The 17137-nt window shown below is 47.2% G+C and overlaps 1 pseudogene; it reads left to right on the top strand.

Annotated features, from left to right (window-relative positions):
- LOC118227517 overlaps nucleotides 1–17137 on the top strand; it is a 516632-nt pseudogene that overhangs the window by 454063 nt on the left and 45432 nt on the right.

Here is a 17137-nt window from a genome sequence, read left to right as displayed (position 1 = left end):
TCGGCTGTTAGGATCTGTTATTTGCATTATGTGCAGTTTGTTGAAATGCGTGTAAAACATGAAGCCTGCATTTCCAATTTTGTGAAGGTCAAGGCTGTTTTTTGTTTTTTTTTGCACACTTCCCAGTGTGTTCATGCATGTGCGGTTACCTTCCACCCAAAAGTATTTCTTTGCCTGGCTTTTTTTCTCTCTTTTAATTTATCCATTTAAAACTGCAGATAAGGACAGTTCTTTCATTTCAGCAAATAGAAATGTATTTGGCATCCTTGAGTGAAATGTAAAAACCCTTTGGTTAGAATCTTCTCCGTCAGTTGACAGGGAATTGAAAGAAAATACAACAGTGAGAGAATACGTTTTTCTCTTCAAGACGGATGATTCACTTGATGTGAAACATTAAAGAGATGGTTCAAAAAGCCGTTCTTTCATAAAGTATTTGTGTGTGCGTGCGTGTGTGTGTGTGTGTGTGTGTAATGTCTATAGTAGATGTAACAGAAATCTGACCTTTTCTCCACAGCCCACAATTATAGATTATAGATAAGTTAAAATTTCACTTTCATAATTTACATCCAATCGCATTGCATGTGTAATTTCACTACCTCTGCTTGAGCACATCTATCGATTCCCAGGGTTATGAGGTCACTCTCGTAATGTTATTGGACGAGGACAGACACCAAGCTAAACAGATTTGCAGGGAGAGGAGGCTGTCAGGAGATATGTTATCAAATTTGGAAAGTTAACAGAAAAAGTTTGGCTGTGTGGAATGCTGGTCAGCGCGATTGGGTTTGGGAACCCGGATGCCTGAGTCCTTCTGGGGACCTCCTGTCCTGAGATGCCCTCTCGTCTGCCCCCCCCCCCCCCCCCCTCCCCCACGCAGTGTCTGTGGGCTTCGAGTACGAGTCCTGCCTGGACCTGATTCTCTGGGAGAAGAGGACGGCCGTTCTGCAGGGGTACGAGCTGGACGCCTCCAACATGGGCGGCTGGACCTTGGACAAGCACCACGTGCTGGATGTTCAGAACGGTACCGATGCTTACTGCGCTTGCTCCTCAGATGAGGTGCCTCTAATCAGTGTTAAACGCAATTCAACAAGCTCTTATTTAGCACTCTTCACACAAGCATGCTTGGGCACTTTACGAAAAAATAAAAAATGGAGATTAAAAAAAAAAGTATAAATCTACCAGTGAGGAACCGGAGCCAAAGAACAGGTAGTAAGTTAAAGCGTCTGTGTAGCATATTGCTTGATTTTACACACAGGTTGATTTGGAGTGTGGCCAGAATTTTCCTCTTGGCCGTAAAAAGTAACAAAGCTCTGTGTGCTAGACAAAACAAAAAGCATTTATTTTAGTTTTTCTTATTTCGTTGACACTGTAGCTGGTTAAGGTCCCAGTAAATGTTGGTCGTAGGTAAGATACAGTGAAGGTGAATGAGCATTCCACGACATGATGATCGTCGACAGCACAGATGCTCTTGAAGGTTAAAATAAAAAGTTTTAACAAGGTTCTAGCTGGAACAGAATCACGTAAGTAAATTAGAAAAGTAGGAAGTCATCAGCATCCATCTTGCACAAGACAGAACGCATTAAGCTTAAATATCAACTAAACATTAAGACGGCCAGACGTTCTCCGAAAAAAAAAAATATATGAAAAATAGAAAGGGAATATGAAAAGGCGCTGGGTGAATTGATCCGAGATTTAAATTGCACACTGGAGCAGAGGAAGTCGGAGGGGCGACTGCTCAAAGTGACGCATGCCTAATTGAATAAGCCCGGATGATTAGCGCTAATGGCGGACCGGATGAGGCAGAAAAACTTCATTCGTAACGGGGTGACGCGAACGGGGGCAGGTCACCGCACCAGGGGCCCCCGAAAAAAAACGGCTCTAAATATGCCAGCGGAAACGAAACATCTTCCGTCGTCCCATTTGGAGATAATAGTAGAGTTTGTGAAGGACCGATCTCTCAGAGTAATGACAGCGGAAATGAGGCGTGATAACATGGTGCGTTGACTAGCCTGAGTCGCTGTTCTGCACAGTCACAGAACTCGGCTGTTTGGGGAGGGGTGTGGGGGGTGGGGGGCTCGTTCGATGGCTGGCGGCACAGGATGATCCCGGAAAGGTGGCTCCTCCAAGAATGTACGCCGTCCTTCTTTGTTTCGCCTTCCCAGAAAAGGAGCCCTCCGCGGTAAACAGGCTTGTGGGGTTTGGCGGTCCCCAGAACAAAAGGGGACAAAGCTAATAAACCTATAATTACACGTCCGGTTGTCTGGAGCGATTGTGCTCAAGCCGGGGCTTTCTGTGCGCGGGGCCCGGGTCGCTGCTTTCAGCCGGCCTTGTCTTGACTGACTCTAAGCCCCGCTTCGCCTCTCCGGCTTAGTGCCAGTTGTCTGGGGGGATTTCACAGGCCTTTAATCTCAGAGCTCATTGAACTGAGAGCTGGTCAGGCCTGCAGTTCAGCCCGCATACACCCCCGCTAACCTAACCCCCCTCCTGCCCCCCCCCACCACCCCACTTCCCTCCACTCCACTGCTTTTATTCCATTTTGGGGGCCCCTGCAGCACCGCCTCCCAGCAGTTAAGTAAAGATCCTTCTTCCCCGGCGCTATCCCAGCATGCTCGGTCGTTTTTGTCCCATCTCTCGGGCGGAATGGCCCGCTCGCTCTCTTTTTTTTTTCTTCCCCGAGCTTCCCCCTCCATTAAACACAATAACTTCCCCTCCGCCGGTGCTTGCCCTCTGTTTCTCGTCTAAGGCAACGGCGCCGTTACTCCATCATCAAGAAACGCAATCACGCTCTATTACTGAGCCCTGCTCTTAACGGGCCCGACGAACAGCGAGCCTCCCGCTCCGCAGTACCCTCCCGCGGTCTGCCGCTGGAACTCGGGCCTGCGAACCCCCTTTATTCACCCTTCAAAGCCCCATGGATCAAACCAAACAAGGGCAGCCCGCTCCAGGCGACGTTTCCCCACTGGCATTTGGAGATAGATCAGCTTAATGAACGAGCCTGAGAAGGAAATCCAGCTTTAAAAGTTCACTAGCGTTAGGCAGCACGGCGAGGTCGGTGTGCGGTGTATCAATTAATGATTTGTCGGACTCCGAAGCAGTGCGTGTGAGAAACCGTACCTGGATGTGTATGTTCTTCTAACATTTCCAGCCGTTCAGCTATTCAGAATATATTGAACTCTGGCCCTCACTGTGTTCTGAAATCCCTCAGTTTTAGTTCACGACATCTTCCTGTGCTGCTCATTTGCGTACCTCCTCAAAATAGAATCCAAGTTTCCCTTCTTGCATACTTCATTCAGCTGGTACAGTGGAGACACTAGATTGTGACCATAGAAAGAATATGTAAAACAGAATCGGTGACTGACCCAAACTTGTCTCCTCTGTGCATTCCTGCCTGCTTTGTGATGTCACAGTCAGCCGGTCCATCCGTCTCTGACATTCAAACTTTTCCCAGGGGTCTCCTCTAGCACACGTCCAGGCAAATGCTCTTCGACCGGAATGCTACGTGTCAAACATGGCGCCGTTTTTCCTTGGCATTCCACAGCGACAGCTTGCTTCAATCCGCGGTCTGGGCCAGACCCAAAGAGATCATTTTGACCATGCTCAGTTTAGGCTGTAGCGGCAGCAGCAGCAGTCATTGTCTCCCTGCACTCCCAACACTGCAACAGATTGTCCAGACCTGGCGAGACCTTGCGATGGCAAGCGCTAGCAGCAGCAGTCGTAATCTTTCAGGTGATATTTTACTGTTGGCTACAAAAACCGAAGGCCCAGGCCTGTCGGCACGGACCAGCCTGAAGAGCTGTCCTTGATACCCAGTGCTTTTTTTTTTGCATTCCTGGGGCGATATTATCCTAAAGAGCCCCAGACGTGAAGTTCAGTAAATTTCGCAGTTTCGCCTCTGCGGCAGAGACCGAATCATCAGCGATGTGCCTTTTTCATTTATTCACATATTTATATTTAATGTCCAATACGTTCAGATCGCAGTGTGAGATGAGGTCCCTGCCGGTGCTGGAACAGTACCCGTAACAGGCTTGGGATTGGACGCCAGCGCCTGATCTGGCGGGGGGCCTTTCTCCCCCTCACGTTGGTCCGTCACACCCACTCTTCCGGGCTCCTCTTCCTCTCTCGTGACGGCTTGCGCAGCCCCAGGTACTGCTCCGCGGACATATCCCGCTCCCTCCCTTTCATGTCTCTTATCGGCTTTATTCAGATATTCAGGGGGGCATCCCGCGCAATCGGCAGGCCCAGAAGCCGCTGATGGGAATGCCAGCAGGTGTCTTGTAATGGGGGAAATGGCACCTGGGATATTAACGCTTGTGGAGAAGAACCCCCCCCCCCACCCCCTTCCCCTTTTCTAATGTGTTTCTGCCTCCCCCCTCTGTGTGTATGTGAGGGGGGGCGGGTTCTCTAAATGCGTTCCTATCTGTGGTTTATGGAGCTTAGCTTTCATTGGCAGGCTTCAGTAAGCAGGTTTCAGGATCATTACTCCCATTGGATAACTTCAGCAAGCAGGTTTCAGGAATTTTGCTCCCATTGGCTGACTACAGTGAGCAGTTTTCAAAAACTTTACTCCCATCCGATGACTACAGTTAAGCAGGTTTCACAAGCTTAATTGAGACAATTTCTTGTTCAGTGCTGAGGGGTGTGTTTACTCATTATTTAAATTAGGTTTTGACATGTTAGAAAGTGTTTGCAATTTTATGCAATGCTGCTTGGCAAACTTAGCTCAGAAATGATGGGAAAGTGCAAAAGAAACTGAACTAAATTGATTTTGCCAGAGCTCAGCTCCAATGTGTGGATCTTGTAAATCTCCATATAAACTGTGCAAATGACACAACCCAAAATATGATTGTCCCCTTTTTATAATGCACCAGCCTTGATTTAAGCACGTTTATTTTGGGGCAGAGAGAAATGCTTGTCAGTTTATCATGGGATTTTGCTAGTCTCCCAGTTTCAAAATATAGAACCGTTCACTGCAGTACACCTTATCCACTCCAGTGTATGGGGTAAAGGGGAAGGGAAGGGTGGGTGGTGGCAGACTTCCAGTTTTTGCCCATAGTAATATTGTGTACTCACTGATCAACACTGGAGGGACCATTTAAGTTGTGAGATCACAGACATGTGATTAGAATGTTGTTAACCAGACATTCTAATGCTGATGTAACAGCGCTACTGGTGATTGAAAGCAATGGAGTTCTAGAACACTGACTTAGTATTTGTAAAAATACTTTGGCTGTGGTCTACACAGGGAGGCAAGTTCAGGTGAGAGGGTGATGTGTTAGCACACTGCAGCGGGCCGACCTCCCACCGTCCCCTCCCAGAACACCCTTCTTTAAAGCTGCGCTTCAAAAAAAAAAGGACTTAGCAAGGAAAGCCAGTGGCCTACAAGCTCTAAGCTGTGAAAGTAAATGAAACAGACTCAAACTTCGGCCCCGCCCTGCTCTCCTGCTCTCCGTACAGTAGCCCATCAACCACTTATTTAAATCCCACAAGCTTCCCGTCTTTGGTGCTTCACGAAAAAAAATCACTGAGAGCTTTTCATTTCCAAAAAAAAAAAAAAATTCCAGCAGTGGAGATCTCTCTCACCTTACCCTTTTGTTGCCGACTTCATTTTATTGTATTTCAGCAGGGAGAGGGGGAGATGGGGGGGCTTTATAAGACCGCAGTGGTTTTCCTCATGCACTTAAGTCTTCCATATCCGTCATTTGTGGGGAAAATTGTTGTTTATGTTTCCAATTAGATGTTGCAGGAGCACAGGAGCCCGTGCAGTGGCACAGGAAGACTTTAAGTCATCTCTTAAGCCATTCAGATTGAAGTCCTGGGGGCAGCGGGTGTTTTGTGGGACGTGTCACACGCAAAACCCTTCCTGGGACCAGTCTGTCTTCATTACCGCGGCGACTCTGCGCGACTCGCGATCCTGAGAGCATCGGTGGCGCTCACCAATATCACCCCTCCCAATTTCAGCCCCTTGCTCGCCGCACCCCCTGCACATGCACACACATACATACACTCACACATGCACACACTCACTCACACATATGCACACACACACACACACTCACTCACACACATGCACACACACACACACACTCACTCACACACATGCACACACACATGCACACACATACACACACTCACTCACACACTTTTACACACACATTCACTCACTCACTCACTCACACACTCACACACTCACACACATACACTCACTCACTCACACACATGCACACACACATGCACACACATACACACACTCACTCACACACTTTTACACACACATACACTCACTCACTCACTCACTCACTCACATACACACACATGCACACACATACACTCACTCACTCACACACATACACACACACTCACACATGCACACGCATACACACACTCACTCACACACATGCACACCCACACACATACACACACTCACTCACACACATGCACACACACACACACACACATACACACTCACACACATACTTACACATACACTCACTCACTCACATACACACACACTCACACACACACATGCACACGCATACACACACTCACTCACACACATGCACACACACACACACACACTTACACTTTCACTCATACACACACACACACACACACACACATTCACACACACACACACGCCAATTCAGACACATACACACACACCCAGTCTCACTCACACACATAAACGCACACACACATTCACACGTGCACACTCACACACTAGCACTTAATCAATCAAACGTGCTGCAGCAGAGAGGGCAGCCATGCGGAAAATGCAGGCCCACCATTGGCCGTGATTTATAGTGACGTAAGGGAAACGCGGCCAATGGTAACAGCGCCAGCTCTCAGAAACATGCCTCGGATGGCGTCATTGATCTTCGTAGTAATTAGCACGGAGCCTGCCTTCCAAATTCCAACGTTGCTGAAAGTGAATAATTTAACACGCGCAGTGTGTACTCGCCCTTTGAAGTCCTTCTTTGAAGACCCAAAAAAACAAGTTATATTTTCTTCCCCCAGTACTTCTAATGCTCGGCAATAATGGCTCCCCGCGTTCTGCAGTGCCACCGGTGAAAAGAAAAGGTTTCGGCTGGCCCAAGGGTCGAGGCGATTTAGCATCTTGTTTGTTAGCGCAGTATTGTTTGAAGTCCAACCTTAGGAGGGGGTAGTCGCCATCATGACACAACCACTTCTTTAGACCGGGGGTTCCCAAACAAAGGGGTGGAACTGGACGTTTAAACAGGTCCACCTCACGCCGCTCACGCCGCTCGGCCCGTGTGACTGGGCTGCATCGACTCAGACGTCCGACTCATGGTGCGGAGGAAGCGCGTGCTTGTTTTTCTTATCTAACGTCGGGCCATCGAGGGATAAAAATAGAAGATGTCATTAGACCTGGGGATGACATTTTGTTGAATCTCGAGCCATTTGTGTTGGGTATTCGTGGGGAACACAGTGCAGGTGTGAATTCTCATTTCTCACATGCAGTTGACACCTGGTATTTTCAACCTTTTTCACGAGGGGGAAAAAAATAAATTAAAAATCGACTGATATCAGCTGTCTTGCTCGCCAAACATCAGCAGTGGTATCAGCGTTTTGAAAAGCCATGTCAATTGACCTCAGAACCAGAACCCACTTGTGGGTTGTGAGAGGGGGTTGTAGAGGATAAATAGACAGAAGTGGGAGAAATAGCTTATAATAAACAACTGATATTGCATTTTGTATTTTAACGTATGTTGGGCTACATTTTATGAGGAGGACTGCCCATGTGAAAAAATTATATGCGGAAGTATACCTAAAGTGTATTATTTTATACTGAAGAATACTTGATGTATGCTTAATTCCAGCTTTATATTAGGTATGCATAGTATACTATTTTTTCACATGGGTGTCCAAGTCCATAAGTTGATCCTGGGCATGGAAAATGTAGCAACCAATGTTACAGACTGTATTATTATTGACGATCGACTTTAAGATGTCTGATATGTTGTGCATATGAGGTGTTGTGCATGTTGACAGAGAACATTGCAGTGAAGCAAGTTAAAATGTGGGATTAAAATAAAAATATGTATTTTCTGCAAGTCAGGTAACTGCCATATATAATTAACCTTTAATTACTGTTATATGTCTGAAAAAGGTTGTGCCAGTAACAGAAAAGGTAATGCAGGAATTTCACGTTTACACTCTCCACATGTGAACAGGTGTTTGCTAGCGCCTGAATCAGCTCCAATGAATCACGCGACACGCAGACAGTATTATCATTAGGCTCGCACATCTTTAATCAAGAGGGTTTTCACACACAATCAAAACCTTTTTTTTTTTTTTTTTTTTTTTTTTCAACGTGACGTCCTTGGGCTGCATATCAACCCACGGCTCTTGCCTCAAATCTAAATCTTGGCAACCCCTCCCCTCCCCGCCCCTACCGCCCGCCCCCCCGCTCATCAGAAACGACAAATCCGCAGCCCGTGGCACCCGCCTCGTCCCCGCCCGCTCCTGACATCCATCAGAAAGCCCTTCATTAAGGTATCTGGCTGGTAATTTGTGATCAGCCCGTGGGTGAGAAGTTGATTTCGGTTCGGGCCGCAGCCACAGATCAGGCCCGGGGTAATCAAGTAGGCTTTTCTCAGCTGTGCCGTTAAAAATTCCTCAAGGTGACCCCGGCAGTGCCTTACATTACCCGCCCCGCCACCCTCTCTCCCTCCCTCTCCCTCTTTCCGTTTGGCACGTTCCCAATTCACCTTCGGAGAGGGGATGCTGACTGCCCCCGGCCCCCCAGGAAGCTGTGGTGGGGACAGACACAAGGCGGGAGCTCATTTGACTTGCCTAACGCTCGACGGAGGCTTGTTTAAGGAAGCAATCAATCATCCGTTTATCCGTTGGCCCAGATCTCACCGTTATTAGGCGCACAGTATTTTTATTTTATTTTATTTTTTTGCGCCACCTTCTCTCAAATTGTTTCTGTAAATGTGTCTTCGATTTTACTCTTTGCTTGTCGCTGTAGGGAATTCAGCGTTGCGTTCAGACATGCCGGACAAGGAAAATAAGAATTAATGACATATTTTGGCCTATAAACAATAACAGTTTTTTTTACGCAATAAAAAACATTTCCCACATCTTAAAGTAATATGAATTTTACACCCTTTTGAAGTACAACATGCTGTTATATGTGTCATTTTTATATGAGGACAATTGGGGTGAAACATTGCAATATTTGGCACTGAGTAATAATAATAATAATAATAATAATAATAAATAATTTTGTTTAGCTTATTAGTGGTATTGGCGCTGAATGTTTTTTTCTTTTCATATCTTTTCCTGGTATCTTTTTTGATGAAAATTGAAACATCTTTTCTTATTACAGTGGAATCCAATGGTTTAAATCAAGTTTTTCAAATTGTATTAAAAGTAAACGCTGTGTAAATATTCAACTATTTTTGGGGTGCTTCACTCTCAAGATAAATTCATTCAACAATGAAAAGGAATACATTAGCATAAATTAAATAGTTAATTACAAAAGGGGTCCTGTTTAAAAGGATTTAAACTCCAAATTTTCTTTGATCACATTTTCAGAAGCAGAAAAGCATCTTAGAAAGTAACATGCAAATCCAAATTAATGATCAGTTCTGAAATGTTAATAAAGTAGAACGCATTTATTCCTTTTTTTTCATCTTTTGTTTTTGCTTAGGGGGGCAATTCAACCAAAGGGAAAAGTCCCTTTTGCCTTAGGTTTTACATTTTAGGCAGTGATATTATTTGCCATAAAGCTAATCTAATCCAAAAATACCACAAAGAAAAATGATCCGATGAATAATGACTATTATTATTTTAAGTTTAGGCCTGACTTGCACTTTGATAAATTTTTTACTTAGAACATAATCAGAAATATATTCTGACAAGAAATACTAACATAATAGAGTTGAACTCTGCTGAGTGTGACGGAGAATGTAACAGAATGTGAGGATGTTACGTTCTCTGGTGCTGAGGTCCCTCCCCCTCAGGCCCTCTACGGGGGGGGGGGGGGGGGGGGGGGGGGGGGGGGGGGTCTCTACCGTCAACAGAAAAGAGCGTGAGGCTCAGATAATGAAGCGGCGCCGGTGGTCATTTCCCCCCGCAGGCATCCTGTACAAGGGGAGCGGGGAGAACCAGTTCATCTCGCTGCAGCCGCCGGTCGTCGGCACCATCATGGGCAACGGGCGCCGGCGCAGCATCTCCTGCCCCAGCTGCAACGGCCAGGCCGACGGCAACAAGCTGCTGGCGCCCGTGGCACTGGCCTGCGGCATCGACGGCAGCCTCTTCGTCGGCGACTTCAACTACGTCCGGCGCATCTTCCCCTCCGGGAACGTCACCAGCGTCATGGAGCTGAGGTAGGGGGTCATCGCCTACTTAGGTTTATTTTTTTAATATTGATTGATTTGGTTCGATTTACTGAATGGAACTATGGAAGTCGAAAAGTAGGATCTCCAGTTTTTTTTTCTTGTGCTGTGCTGAAGCAAAAGAGCAAGAAAGAGTTGCTTCTCAGCTTCAGAGGAGCAGAAGCTGTAAGGTCAGCGTGGAAGCTTCCGGTGACGAGGGTTACCACCACGCTAGTCCATTCAGCGCAAATATCCACGCGGTTTCTGTTCAGTGGTTTATGTGCTCCTCTTATTTAAAAGTTGTCCCTTGTCTTTATCCTCAGCTAGTTTGCCCCACATAAGCTTTACACCAGAGGGATTCAGCCATTCACCCTGCTGGCCAGATCAAACCCTGCACAAGCTCGTCTGTGGGTGCTGTGGTCTGTCCAGCTGTGCATAGTGGCCCAAAGCAGTGGCAGATGTTACAGAATGACGTGTTGCGTTTACCCCATGTTTTAACCTGTTCGCAAATTTCCAGGTTTTAACCGTTTCGAATTCCTCAATTTCATAATAATCTCAATTTCAGACAATGACCCAATTTTGTTGAACACTTGATGATAATATTAAAATTGATGATAATATTAAAATTGACTTTCTTGTGGCTCCCTGTGGATGCGGTTCTTTCGAATCCCTTCATTTGAAGGTCCACTTGGTCCCAATCACAACACCGTTCCCATCTGTCAAAGCACACTCTCAGCCTGCACAATCACAGGTGCGTGTGCAGCCAAGTCCCCGGGGCTAAAGAGTTTATTGGCGATTGCTGAAGCGGTCGTAAGTTTACCCCCCCACCCCCACCCCCTCCAAAATGCCTCTCAGCTTCTCAGAGTTGACCTCAAACACGTCTTCCTGTCAGTCTCTCTGCCCTGCCCCACCAGTGCGGACAGATTACCCAATGTACACTTTGGCTTGGTTATCACTTTTTTTTCCTGTTTGTAAGCTCCACTAATTAAATTGCTTATTAAAAATCGGTAGACGGTAATAAACGGGGAGAAAAAAAAACACAAGCCTTAACCTGGCTCTGTCTCCCGGAAGCAGGCCCGACTGCCCTGATACAGTGCGCATGTTGAGGGAGCAGTTTAATAATGCGTTTTTATTGTCTGTGACACAATCAATAACCCATTATGAGCCTGTTACCCTAAGCATAAGCAGTGATCTAATGTGGCTGTGAAGTCCCAGGTGTAAAATTTGTACCTTTCCCACAGTTCAAGAGTTATTGCCGGAAAGATCCCCCTCCGCTCCAAAGGGGGGAGGGGGGAGCTCTCGCATTAGTGCCGTCTCTCCTCTCTCTTCCTTCATGCTGTGTCTTCAGAATATGCTGTTTATTTAACATGTCTTTTTCCCTGTGTCTTAAAACTCATACCATTCTCTTCTCTCTTTCCTGCTTCCGACCCTTTAAGAAATAAAGATTTCAGACATAGGTAAGGCCCTCGGTAAATGTGTACACAGTATTTTGTGGGAGTCTTGTGTTTGTAGTCTTTGTACAATGTGAGGCAGCTAATCTGCAGTCACTGTGGCTCACCTTAAAAAAGAAAAAAAAAAGAAAAAAGAGTCCCGGAATCTCAAAGTAAATCGTCCACGTCTCAGGGAATCCTTTCTCAAATTAGCCTGTCATGCAGGACATTTGTGTTCGGGGACTATTTATTTCTTTCCCTCTCTTGTCATTTTAATTTTGTGGCTTGTCCTTCCAAAAATAAAAAATAAAAAATCAGACGGTGCCGATTTAGTGAGATTATATCACGGAAAGCGAGACAGACAGGACTTTATTAGAGCTGAGAATTGAAGCGCGGCCTGACAGCCCCAGCCGTGCAGTTGGGCGGTCCCGCCGGGCGTCGCCGTCGCCCTGGTAAGGCCCAGAACGGGGCCGTTTTATGGGCTTGATATGAACTCGGGGACGCCGGGCAAATGAGCCGAGCGCCGCCTGCGCCTGTCCCTCGCTTAGCGAAGGCGCTCAGCACCGGACACGGGTTCGAGCCCTGCAGCCTGAACACAGTTAGCCGCGGATCAGGCCGTGTCATTCGTTAGCCGGCAGTCCGCTAGCCAGCGCGCTGGGAGGAGAGCGCACAAGCTTTTCCCTTGCTCTTTGCTCGGGTGCGAGTGGGATGACGGAATGGCTGGAGGCTCCAAAAGCTGGGGAAGAGGAGGAAATGGAATTGTTAAAGAAAAAATCAAGGCACTCTTCTTTTGTATGAATATTAAAAATTCCTTTACTGTTACGCCACGGCCAAAAAGGAAGCTACTTTAAAAGCACGTTGTACCGTACCTCTGCGCTTTGGCTTACTAGCCAAAGGATGAAATCTAGGAGGGAAAAAAAAAACAAAAACAAGGGTGATTCTACTCATTCTTCATACAGCAGCGTGCACAGGTGCAGAGTTTTGCCATGAAGATGCAGCAGGCCCATACACACCCACGGCTGAAGAACACAGCTGCCTTATCAATCAGTTCTGTCTCATTTGCAGTGCCGCTCAGTAAGCTGGAGTCTCTGCAGTTATAATTTACGCTAGGCAGTCCTGCCGGGGTCAAAACTTCCACCCCGCACTGCGAAAGATCCCAAATGATCTCATCACTTCACCCTTTAGGATTAGGGACACGTTACACCGCTTTATTGCATGATGTACTATATATGTGGGCAATAGTTTGAAGGGTTAGGAGTTTGCAAGGAAAGGCAGTTGGTAAGTTTGGTAGTCCTGCTGCTGCGCTTAAGAGTTGCAGTAAAATACTGCATCATTTATTCATTCTAAGCGTCTGAATGTTTTGCACAATGCAGTGTCTCAGATAGACCTTCCCAGACAATTCGGTCCACGTTTAAGTCTCGTAAAGATAGTATTGATTAATGAGTCCTCAGTCTCCTAAAATAAAGCCTTTGTTTCACAGTAGGATATTTTGTTCATCATTTATATGATTTCTTTTTGGGGTTTTTTCATTAATTCAAATCATGTTTTATGGATTATTTGTTTCGTCTTGTTTGCTTTTAAGTATTCAGCAAATGTGCCTTCAGCTACAAAAAGACAGTTTTCTTATGCATGTGAGTAGATGATAGTGAAGTATATGCAGTAGTTTTTGCCAGCTTGATTTGGTTTCAAGGCACACACTCACGCTTTCATGAACGATTTGAATGTGATTGAATTGGCAGTGGCTGACTCTTTAAAAAACACTACCTGACACCAGTCAGAGCACACCTGTTGCCTGTCGGCAGTTTCTGGAGACGTGAAAACAGCGTTTGTTTCTGGACGGGCTTCCCTTCAGAGCCGATCGCTTGAAAGAGCCCTCCACACAGGCAATCTGCAGACTGTCAGAGACATTATATTTAGCAGCTCTAATAAGAAGCCAAGTAAACATGGCCTGATGGATCAGTTGACGACTTTCGTTAATATATTCGCGTCGCTCTTTCTTTTTTTTTGTTTTCCGAAGGCGCGTTCTCACCAGGAGCTGATAATGATGGACGCAAACTGACAGTTTGTGAAGGCATCATTAATGCCCCGCCACGCGATAACGAATCCCAGTCATTTTCCGTTATGTTGGCGGTGACAGAAGGCCCTTTGCTGTTGGAGGGTCTCTCTCGCTTCCTTTTTCCGCGAGCAGACAGAACGTCTGTCTGGCTTTCAGAATAATACCGCAAACTACTATTAAAATGATAGAAAACAGACATTACGGCTGTTGTCCCCATGACAGTGTGCGAGGACGTACCATTTTTTCCCCCCGTTATTCTGCTGTACTGTAACCCTCATCTCCTGTGTCGTGCCGTAGCTATTATCTTTGTGCCAACAAAAAAGAAAGTTAGTTCCTTTTTTTAGCGACTGGCCCTTTAAATAGTGTTAGAATGGAGAAAAGGCCTTTAACTGTGTCCCCGCAGACATTCCGTAGTCATGACGACTGTCCCCTCCTTATCTCTGCAGTAACAACCCAGCGCACAGGTACTACCTGGCCACGGACCCGGTCACGGGCCAGCTCTACGTGTCGGACACCAACTCCCGCCGGATCTACAAGCCCAAATCGCTGACGGGGGCCAAGGACCTGCTCCAGAACACGGAGGTGGTGGCCGGGACGGGGGAGCAGTGCCTGCCCTTCGACGAGGCGCGCTGCGGGGACGGGGGCAAGGCCACCGAGGCCCTGCTGATGGGCCCCAAAGGTACGGCTGGACACCCTCCAAAAAACAGAACCTGCCGCGCTAAGCTGTAGTCAGAGGAGCACAATGGGCTGCTTTTTTAGGGGAGGTAAAAACAGAGTGTTCTGAATTTCTTCACGCCATCCGTCTTGGAGGACCTGAAAATTGGCCCAGGTCTGTTTCAACACAGCGCAAACTATACAAGCAGATGGTTGCCTATGTGGCAGAACAGGAAGCAGCAGAACCATGCTTTTCCCGTGAATACGGCTTCCCTCGTTCTCTCTTCTCTGACCGTTCCCTGTTGCACTCGCAAACCCCTCCAATTCCCCACCATTTAATGGCCTTTTTTAGTGAATGAACTTTAGCTATTTCTCACTGCTTCCTTTTCGCTGCAATAGCAGAGAGTCGAAGGTAACATAAAGCAGGGGGTGGGGTGGGGAGGGTGGGAGTCATTTAAATGAGTGTCACGGCCAGATGGCTGGAATGTCCCCCCGGCCCAGATGGCCAGTGCACTTGGCGGAACAGTGACACATTTCATCTGGCCGCCCCTTTTACCGAAACTGTCAGAGGCTGCTCTCCAGGGCTCGGTGCTGTACACCCGTAGTGCACCCTCCCCTGCTCTCCGCACCCACTGGAGCAGATAGCATTAGCCACAGGCTGACCTGGAAACAGGAGGCCGACAGGGTGGAGCTCAGAGAACCTTGCTCTCAACTGAGCTAAGCACACGTGCACTTTGTTTTTTCATATTAGAGAATATTTCAGATTCCTCTCTCTTTCTCCCTCACTCTCTCTCTCACTCTCTCTCACTCTCTCTCTCTCTCTCTTTCCCTCTCTCTCACTCTCTCTCTGTCTATCTCTCTGTCTCGGCTGTAATTTAATTCCTCCAAGTTGCTTATTTTCTCTCAGAATAGGGCGGGTGGTGTTGGTGGTGGTGGTGGTGGTGGTGTCGGGGCGGGAGGGTGGGGTTTAACACGCGTCTTCGCCGCGGTAACAAAGGCGTCAGGCGAGCACGGCGAACGCTCCTCCGTCTCAGCGCTCCGGGAACACGGGCCACTTTAGCCGTCCCCGCTCTTATCATGACCGCCCTCTTACACGGCTGGATATGGTAACCACGGCAACTGGCCATCTTTCATCTGTAACTGTGCATATCGAAAATAGTCCGAGCCGCACAAGAGGCGGCCAGGGCCTTTCCTTCCGCTGATTTACTGTCACCTTCCCCGCGTCTGAAAGCCACGTCTTTTTAAAGAAAGGACACACGCGCGCGCGCACGCACACACACACACACACACACGCGCGCGGTTGCAGCTTTTCCCAACATCTCGCCTTGAGAAATAATTCAGCACTAGGAGAGCATGACGTGAATTATTAACGGTGTACTTTTGCAGTGACCTGGATAATGGGAAGCCAAACTGGACACGTGTACCCGTCTTGGTAAATCATGCGTGCGGCAGCGGCATGTTTTGGGTGTGATGCGTCTGTCTGTCTGTTATTCACTCTCTGGCCCCTCCTCCACACCCTCCTCCTCCTCCTCCTCCCCAGGCATCGCAGTGGACAAGAACGGATTCATCTACTTCGTGGACGGGACCATGATCCGGAAGGTGGACCAGAACGGCATCATTTCCACCCTGCTGGGATCCAACGACCTCACGTCTGCCCGACCTTTGACCTGTGACACCAGCATGCACATCCGCCAGGTGACTCTCACTTTCCCTTTTTTTTTTACTTTTTTTTTTTTTCCTCTGCAATTTTTTTTTTCCTTACCAGATTAGCTTTCCCATCAGCAGCCAATACTGTGAGAGAAGATTACTCCGGAGCAGGGTCAGTGCTTTGTGAGCGGATTCCGTCCATGCCAATCGCTCAGCGTGTCCTGCAGAAGCGCCTGAAAGGGTTAGAGTGCCACCTGCTGGTGGCTCCTCCACAGCAGAAGCATGCCCTCTCTGTAATGATTGCAGAACTCACCTACTCACAGAAATATAAGGCACCAATCACAGTCATCATGCAGTCTCAAACTGCTGATTCTCTGTGTATTACAGCTGATAGATAAACATACTATCTTTTGTTTGATTCCCAGTTAATGATGATCATCAATAGCGTGATAACGGCAATGCATTTGAATTTTTCAGGTTATATATCGCTTATTTGGGGTTGAACAGTATTGGATGTCTTAAATGGTCAAGATGATGTAGCACAGGCAGAGTATTTGTATTTATCCATCAGATTAATGATCTTGGTGTGATCAACAGGCCAGCTGTAGCAACCTTAGCAGGCATTTCAATCCCCGTGATATTGACGGCTGAAGTTTATTGAAACTGGAGCAGCTGTTAAATGAGAAACATCCGCTGCATTTGTAATAGACCTCAGAGATCTAGTGGTCTGAAATTGAGGCCTAAACGTATTTGAATCGTTCCCGTATACTTGAGCAGGGCATTTAGCCACGAGTTACGTTATCAGAGGAAGGCTCAGTTCCTCTGATTAACAGGCCTTGGCGATGTGAGAATGCACCGGTGTGTTCTCTGTGTATTCACTGCGAGAGAGCACTGAGGTGTGTTCACACAAGTGCCACACAAGTGCACAACACAATCTCTCTATCTCTGCCAGCTCTGCCTCCACAGACAAACTCCCAGACTGCCCTATATACCTAAAGTGGGCCTGGCCC

Source organism: Anguilla anguilla, chromosome 5, assembly GCF_013347855.1.
Source record: "Anguilla anguilla isolate fAngAng1 chromosome 5, fAngAng1.pri, whole genome shotgun sequence".
NCBI classification, from domain to species: domain Eukaryota; kingdom Metazoa; phylum Chordata; class Actinopteri; order Anguilliformes; family Anguillidae; genus Anguilla; species Anguilla anguilla.
This window is presented reverse-complemented; position numbering and strand designations above follow the sequence as displayed.